The sequence below is a fragment of the Tympanuchus pallidicinctus genome, unplaced genomic scaffold (assembly GCF_026119805.1).
Source record: "Tympanuchus pallidicinctus isolate F22 unplaced genomic scaffold, pur_lepc_1.0 scaffold49, whole genome shotgun sequence".
NCBI lineage: Eukaryota > Metazoa > Chordata > Aves > Galliformes > Phasianidae > Tympanuchus > Tympanuchus pallidicinctus.
Window position 1 is genome coordinate 469725 of NW_026294768.1, and position 6956 is coordinate 476680.

The 6956-nt window shown below is 40.4% G+C and overlaps 1 long non-coding RNA gene across 1 annotated transcript; it reads left to right on the top strand.

Annotated features, from left to right (window-relative positions):
• The first annotated feature begins 5014 nt into the window (after window positions 1–5014).
• LOC128090680 (uncharacterized) lies at window positions 5015–6682 on the top strand. The gene is made up of 4 exons (XR_008211056.1): window positions 5015–5040; window positions 5119–5158; window positions 5230–5372; window positions 6046–6682. It is a non-coding gene; the product is annotated as an uncharacterized LOC128090680 (long non-coding RNA).
• The last annotated feature ends 274 nt before the right edge of the window (window positions 6683–6956 follow it).

Genomic DNA, 6956 nt, shown 5'->3' on the forward strand with positions numbered 1-6956 from the left:
AATAAGCCCATCCAATGGGCTGTTAAATGACTACATTTGTTTGAGTCTTTACAAAGGCATATAGAAGTAATTTTGAATTCCTGATCCTGTGAAGAAAGGATCTGTTACCATTCAGGCAGAATATTAGTAACACATCTGAACTTTTAATGAATATGATTAACATGGAGAAAAATTCCCGCATCCATATACATATATGAAGAACATGCCTGAGGCTGCAGTGCATGGCTAAGAAGACAAGACAGCAGCAATTCATTTTCTGGATCAAAATGAACAGGTTCTCAGTATAAAATAGAAATGCACTCTTGGACTTACAACAACAGCTGTTAATAAGAGCCATGAGAGACCTTAGATTGGAAGGTGGACACTGATTCGGCTCAGTTTGGCTCTAAATGTGAAGAAAATTTCCTGGAGTTGTGGAGTAAACTTGTCTTTTCTGGTAGAGAAGCAGAAACATAGAAGCACTTCTAAGACTAAGCAAGCCTCTGATGGTTCTCATACCTCCATGGAAATCTGTCTCCTCGGAGCTTCAGTTTCTCTGAGGATTGTTCTTAGCATGTGCGCACTTCCTGTAATGTCCCTGAACAAACAGTCTTCTGCTACTTTTAAAATGAAGTTTATCTTCTAATTTCAGAAGAGCTCAGACACACAAGGCAGGAATTCAGTGATTTTCAGTGATTCCAGATAATGATGTCATGCTGACTTGGAATCTTTTATGCTGGATTGGAAGGTGAGGGAACTAGCGCAAATTTTCTGATATTTTTCCCATGGTAATTGAAGATTCCACTTGGAAATTTGCAGATTGAACAGTAGAATGTGAAATAGCCAGAGGTACAGCTGGCCCTGAGATACAGTCTCATAACATAAAGTAAAGGGAACAGACTTCACATTAGCTTAAAAGCATAAATTGTGCTCCTGTCTCAAAGGATTAAGTAGCATTTCCATATATACAAAAGTAAGCCTGGCTATGAACTTACTGGATTCGTCTTCTCCTGAAATTGAAAGAGCAGCATTTGGAAGAACCTGGGACTACAGATATTCGAAATCAAAGCCACCATTTATCCAATATCATTGGAATAACCCACCTCGTGCTCGATCTTGCCAGAATGCCACAAAGCATTCTGAATTATCCTGGAGGTGGAAGCAGCAGCTGGTGCCATGCACAGAGCTGGCAGTTGGACTTCTGCTCCTTCTGTAATGGATGCGAGCTGAACTTGCTTCTCATTCCCAAAGGCATTTACCATCTCAGTTGTGAACATGGACTTTTTAGAATGGCAAATCAAAATACTTTCTTCTCAAAACGACTGGCTTCTTCCTTCTGCAATCAGACTGTTCCTATTCTTATGCTTTTAACTGATCTGTTACTGTGATATAACATCTCCTCATAATGACATATTTTAGAAGCTAAGGAGTATGAAGGCTTATGGATTAATACAGGCTGGTAGAGGTGTTTTAACAGCAAGGAATTAGTGAGCAGATGTGCTGTGATACCTTTTGTTTGTACTCAATGGTTGTTGATACTTACAGAACTGTCCTTGCTGTTGATGATCACATCAGCCCTTCTTGTGCTGAGTTCCTTTGAGTGTCACTGGGATGTAGCTCATGACAAGAGAGCAAATAACTTGTCTGAACAAATATTTTAAAGCCCATTATCTGTGATGCCTTATACTATTTCTTTCCCCTGCACAGCAGAATTCCTACATCAACTTTGTATAAAGGTGTAAATTTTTTATTTGATGTGATCAGAGTTAATAACATCCTAAGCTAGTGTCACATGTACTGATGCTATTTAACCACATTTCCTTCAGTTTTGGTAATAATTTAGAACAAACGTGTCTCACTGTTTTTCAGAGTGAAATATTCTTCAGAGTCTCCTGTGTTGTTGGTTGTAAGATGGAAGGATAATGAATTGTCATTATGCTAAATTCTCCCGCTCATATTTACTTAAAACTCACTCTCTTCTTCCAGCACAGAACAGCTTAACTGATTTCCCTTGGTGTCAAACCCAGATTAATCAGATGTGAGAACAAAGAAGAGATCTCCTAGATAACTGCAAGAAGCTGTATCCTGCTGTTCAGCATTGACCAAGAACATAAAAGCTACGTCAAATGAGTGCTAGCTCACTACCTAATTTTTGTCTAGATACAAGTGGCAATTGACAGAAATCTCTGTATTAAAGAAAACTAGCTGGATACCTCTTTGGTCAGCATGGTCTACATCATATTTTAGAAGATGCCTGCAGTAAAGAGGAGTCTAAAACTTACTGGATTTAAAGATTATCTCTGGATTGAAGATAGGTATGTTCTTGGCAGAATGTGACAAGAAAGAGTGAGGTAACTTTGGTAGCTGCTACATTTTGTGTAAAATGCTGAGCAAAAAGTGACTGAATGTATTCAGGTCAGAGAAAATTGGTTCATGCAACCCTTTGCACCTTATTCTTCTGACTCTGGACCCTTCCCTGCTCAGGAAATCTCTATACATAATGTTATTTATGTTTTGTTTACCTCAGAGGATCTCTTCCAGTACTGATTCATCATTTTCATTCCTATCCCCTTGAGTCTCTTTAAAATCTTTGATTTCTCAGTTTTTTTGATGACATTCTCCTCATCTGAAAGACCATTTGTGTGAAGATCAACCATTTACTCTCTCCATGCCATGATTGTGCATATTCCACTCAGCCATTACTATGCTTAAGAAATCTAACTTACAAGATCTTACAAGATCCCTCCCTCCCTTCCTCCCATCCTTCCCGACATGTGTCTCTTGAATATAGAATTCAATACACTGAATTTCATTTACCATTTTATTTGCCATCACTTAATGTTATAAGATTCTTCTGCCAATCTTGATAGTTAGTGCAGATCTTTGGTGATACTGATCAGTCTTTGTAAAGTTTTTGTTGCAGCTGCTTAGTGTGTGTTAATGTGTGCCCATGTTTGGGGTCAGACAGTGGTAGCTGGGTAGTAGGTGCCCAGTAGGCATTTCACAGTGGATGAAAGTATGTGGCAGAACAGTGCCAAATTTTCTCCCATGCTTGGTTGGGTGCTGTCACTTTTTGTATGATAACCTGTCAGTTCCTCTGCCTGTGATGGTGAAAGCTGGGTAGGAGCTGAAAGATCTGGTGAACTTCTGTTGTCTCACTGTGCTCAGGAAATACTGGCTATAGCGGAAAAAGTGTCTCTACACATTTACAGTGATCTGAAATTCTTTCTGCTGTTTTCTCATTTTCAACATCATGTGTAGGCTCAGGAATGGGGCTCCAAGTGAATTTAAGGACCATTGATTTCCGTACATCTAGGAATCAATAGGTCCTCAAACACTGAGTGATTTCTTTGCATTTTTTCAGGAACAAATTTTACTGCCCATTATTGTAGCTATCAGAGAGAAGATAAGAAAGAAACACAACCTTCCAAGTGGCAAATCAACATGCTCACGTTTCAGCCTTAAATATTCATGAATATTATCCCCCTTACTTCTTTGAAGAGTTTGACATTTACTTAAGTAATTACTGTCACCTTTAAATGGCTGCCCATATTTTGTCCTTTTGTAAATCCTTCTACTGTTTTATTTATGCCTCTGTTTCATCTCTGTTCTTTGAGCCAAGCTTTATCGGGTCTGCCAGGTGTACTGTGCACACATATTCTGAGTTAATCTCTCCACTCTGTCAGAGTGTAGGGAAGTTCATTTATTCAAAGAAGGTGGAAGGAACGAGGGGAATTCAGCCAGAAATACTTTGGTCTTTGTTGTCTCTGTAAGTTCCTTACACTAGGCAAAACACAGCTAAAAAACAATATCAAACGTGAGCTTTCTCAAGTAAAATTCTTTGCTATCAATGTGTCTCGAAACAGGATGACAGATTCTTCAAAATCTTTTATTGCAAGAGCTTTGCTGCACTATATACATGGCCATCGTGTAGAGTCAAATGGCAGCCCTGTTTCTGTAGCTAGGCACTTTGGTCTGCAACCCATCTAACATTCACATGAACAGATGTTTCCTGAAAGAAATGAAATGTCTGGTTTCCACACTTGGGTAAGCAGATTTATAGGTACAGAATGCTGCTCCCCTTGGTGGGAATGAGTGCTCCAGTTATGTCCCGCAACTCCAACTGGCTGGAAATGTTTGAGGGTGTTGTGTGGAAGCTTGGAATATCACTGCTTAACTGGGAACTCATCTCTGACACAGTGAAGTCCATCAGTTGATATTCACATTTAAGCAATCAAGAGCACAGAATAAAATTTGCAAGGTGATGAAAGAAAAATTGGAGATTCTTTTGAGCCAAGGTAGCCTCACCCAGATTCAGTGCGACTCTTCCAGGTCATCTGGAAGAACCTGGCCCTTAAATTAGAACAGAGTGCTTCCAAGTGACTTTTTTCTGCCTGGAAGTGAGAGGCAAAAAGAACCAGGAGGGAACTAATTATGAGTTCATCCTGAATAAAACCAAAGTTACTGCTGAAGTTTCAAAACTGGTGAGGAAATTTGTGAACCAAAACTGCTTGCACAAACTGTTGAAGACAGTCTTGAATTAGATTTCATCAGTGCACTGTAGAAGCTGCATAAAAGACTTTAGATCCTGCTGAGAAGGGAGGTTTGTGGAGGTTCTTTGAAGGCAGTTAATAAATACAGTCAGAAATAAGCATCTAGGGGATGCGAGGAAAGCCTTAGGGAGTGCTGAGAAGAGTCACCCTGGATATTCATTATTGCAGGCTTCATCTTTGGCCAAAGTATTGAGAGCAAAGAAAGTCTGAGTAAAGAAGAAAAAAAAAATGAAGTCCCTTTTTTTTTACTTTTTTTTTACTTTTTTTTTTTTCTTTTTTTGTGATGACAGAGATTGTTTAAGGCAGCTGTTACAAAGTTTATCTCTTCTGCCTTGTTGATGCCAGGCCCCTCTATCAGATTATCCGTTGAGAAAAAAAAACAGAACAAACAGTGACCATGGAGAAATGAAATAGTTAACTTGTGACGAGTCAGAGTTCCCATTTTTGAAAAGCTGCCAATGGGTCACGTTATTTTTGAAAGTCCTACTTCTGTAGGGTCTGTGAAACGGTATGTCTAACCTTTTAATGCCAATCTGTAGCTTTGTAATGTCTTTTTACAAGAAAACAGCTTTGTCATCTTTTACAGTCTGAAATTCTTATCCTGTTTGCTGGACAAAACTAACTTGGTGAGTTTTATTCTGTGTTTATGCTTTGAGCTTTGTCTTTCTGCTTGTGTGTCCAAAGAGTGTGTCTTCAGTGTGCCTGGAAAGCTGTGCAGAGGAAAAGGATCTGGAGGTGTTAGCTGATAGCTGAACACAAAGCAGTGGTGTGCCCAGGTGGCCAAGAAGTACTGCTGCCAGCGGAAGCGGGGAGGAAATCATCCCTCTGTACTCAGCTCTGGTGAGTCCACACCTTGAATACTGTTTTCAGTTTTCAGTCCAATGCTGCAAGATATTAAGGCCTTGGAGTGTGCCCAGAGAAGGGCAACAGAATTGGTGAGGGGGCCTGGTGCACAAATCCAGAGGGAAGGGAGGCAGCCAAAGGAACTGGGATTGTTTATTCTGGAGAAGGGGAGGCTCAGGGGAGACCTCATTGCTCTCTACAACTGCCTGAAAGGAGGCTGTAGTGAGGTGGGGGTCATCCTCTTCCTCCAGGTGACAGTGATGGGATGACAAAGAATGGCCTCCAGGCTGCCCAGGGAGGTTGTGGATGCCCCATCCTTGGACGTGTTCAAGGCCAGGTTGGACAGGGTCCTGGGCAACCTGATCTGAATGTGTACGTTTGGTGGCCCTGCTAGGCAGGGGGGTTGGAACTACATGATCCTTGAGGTCCCTTCCAACCCGGGTGATTCTGTGATTCTGTGATTCTGTGTGCTCCAGGGGAGGTTCAGGTTAGATATCAGGAAACATTTCTTCTCCAAAAGTGTGGTGAGACATGGCAGTCACCATTTGCATGTGTTCAAAAGCCTTGTAGACGTGGCTGTGAGGGACATGGTTAGTGGGCACCGTGTGATGGGCTGATGATCTTTTTGTTCTTCTGCAATCTCAATAATTCTGTGACTCTCTCACCTCAGTGAGGCTCCTTCCTGGTCTATTGGCAGGCAGTGCTGCAGGCTGAGCCACCTTAGTGCTTGAGGATTGGACACAAAGTCTTGAGGTTTTGTTGTGCTGCCTGCTGCAAGAGAAGAGGAGCCTGGCCTCAACTCACTGCCTTGCGGCGGAAAGAAGGATGAAAATTGAATATTGTCACAAGAGAAAAGCCTGTATGTCTCCCTGATGTGGAACTGTGGGCAAAACGATCTGTAGGCCTATGGAGCAAGAAGAAAGATTCATTTCTCTTTACACATGACATACAGAGGGAACAAGTTACATGAGTAAGTAACAGAGCACAGTCTCCAGGAGAGGCACTGGGCCGCTTTTGCTTTTCCTCCATGAATTGCAACACTGAAAACCATTTAAAAATTTCCCAGTATTCTTGTATTACCAATGGTGAATCTTTGCATCTCATTTTCCACCTTGTGATTGTCAGTATTCTCTCTTGCTCTGTTTCCTACTGTGAATACAAAACTTGCATTTAGAAATTACAGAAAGAAAATGATAGTTTGATTTCTTCTGTTACGGTCTCTGAATAGATTGTGTAAGTGTATGTGAACTCCTTTTTTTTTTAAATATTTTCCTACTGTGTGTCTTCAAGTAGGACATGGTCAGATACTGAAGGAAATAAACTAATAAAAGTCTGTACCGAGAGATCTTCTGGTTCTTAATTTGCAATTCCAGGAAAATATATATATATATATATCTTCTAATCTCTTTTGTTTTCTCTTTCTGCAGGTAAACTTTTTTTTTTTTCTTTTTTTCTCCCATAGGCATTTATGGAAAATGAAATAAAAACTTCCTTGCTTAAGCATTCACTTAAAGCAGATTTAAATTCCCCTCCGTAAGTAATTTTCTCATCAGATAATCATCAAGCTTGGCATTTTTGTTC